Source organism: Perkinsus marinus, assembly GCF_000006405.1.
Source record: "Perkinsus marinus ATCC 50983 genomic scaffold scf_1104296959534, whole genome shotgun sequence".
Classification (NCBI taxonomy): domain Eukaryota; phylum Perkinsozoa; order Perkinsida; family Perkinsidae; genus Perkinsus; species Perkinsus marinus.
Genome location: NW_003206398.1, coordinates 1 through 1,046, shown reverse-complemented (window position 1 = coordinate 1,046; position 1,046 = coordinate 1). Strand labels below are relative to the sequence as shown.

General features: G+C 52.9%; 5 non-coding genes across 5 annotated transcripts; all 5 read left to right on the top strand.

Moving 5' to 3' along the window:
• Window positions 1-255: 255 nt before the first annotated feature.
• Pmar_PMAR017981 lies at window positions 256-328 on the top strand. Its single transcript has one exon. It is a non-coding gene; the product is annotated as a tRNA-Lys (tRNA).
• Window positions 329-424: 96 nt separating this feature from the next.
• Pmar_PMAR017980 lies at window positions 425-497 on the top strand. The gene has a single exon. It is a non-coding gene; the product is annotated as a tRNA-Lys (tRNA).
• A 96-nt stretch (window positions 498-593) lies between these two features.
• Window positions 594-666, top strand: Pmar_PMAR017979. The gene has a single exon. It is a non-coding gene; the product is annotated as a tRNA-Lys (tRNA).
• A 96-nt stretch (window positions 667-762) lies between these two features.
• On the top strand, window positions 763-835 carry Pmar_PMAR017978. The gene has a single exon. It is a non-coding gene; the product is annotated as a tRNA-Lys (tRNA).
• Window positions 836-931: 96 nt separating this feature from the next.
• On the top strand, window positions 932-1,004 carry Pmar_PMAR017977. Its single transcript has one exon. It is a non-coding gene; the product is annotated as a tRNA-Lys (tRNA).
• The last annotated feature ends 42 nt before the right edge of the window (window positions 1,005-1,046 follow it).

Genomic DNA, 1,046 nt, shown 5'->3' with positions numbered 1-1,046 from the left:
CGTGCCTTTTAGCCCGTGGCCGCGGGTTCGAGCCCCGCCCGAGGTGCGCATACATCAATAAATGGTTTTTAGTCTATGGTTTACTGGAAATTGCCTTGGAAGAGTTTAGGGGTCCATTTTTACTAGGTCAGGGCCGCGGGTTCGAGCCCCGCCCGAGGTGCGCATACATCAATAAGTGATTTTAGTCTATGGTTTACTGGAAATTGCCTTGGAAGAGTTTAGGGGTCCATTTTTACTAGGTCAAGTGCTGCATTCGCCTCGGTAGCTCAGTCGGCATAGTGCGTGCCTCTTGAGCCCGTGGCCGCGGGTTCGAGCCCCGCCCGAGGTGCGCATACATCAATAAGTGGTTTTTAGTCTATGGTTTACTGGAAATTGCCTTGGAAGAGTTTAGGGGTCCATTTTTACTAGGTCAAGTGCTGCATTCGCCTCGGTAGCTCAGTCGGCAGAGCGCGTGCCTTTTAAGCCCGTGGCCGCGGGTTCGAGACCCGCCCGAGGTGCGCATACATCAATAAGTGGTTTTTAGTCTATGGTTTACTGGAAATTGCCTTGGAAGAGTTTAGGGGTCCATTTTTACTAGGTCAAGTGCTGCATTCGCCTCGGTAGCTCAGTCGGCAGAGCGCGTGCCTTTTAAGTCCGTGGCCGCGGGTTCGAGCCCCGCCCGAGGTGCGCATACATCAATAAGTGGTTTTTAGTCTATGGTTTACTGGAAATTGCCTTGGAAGAGTTTAGGGGTCCATTTTTACTAGGTCAAGTGCTGCATTCGCCTCGGTAGCTCAGTCGGCAGAGCGCGTGCCTTTTAAGCCCGTGGCCGCGGGTTCGAGCCCCGCCCGAGGTGCGCATACATCAATAAGTGGTTTTTAGTCTATGGTTTACTGGAAATTGCCTTGGAAGAGTTTAGGGGTCCATTTTTACTAAGTCAAGTGCTGCATTCGTTTCGGTAGCTCAGTCGGCAGAGCGCGTGCCTTTTAAGCCCGTGGCCGCGGGTTCGAGCCCCGCCCGAGGTGCGCATATATCATCAAGCGGTTTTCAGTCTATGGTCACTGGGA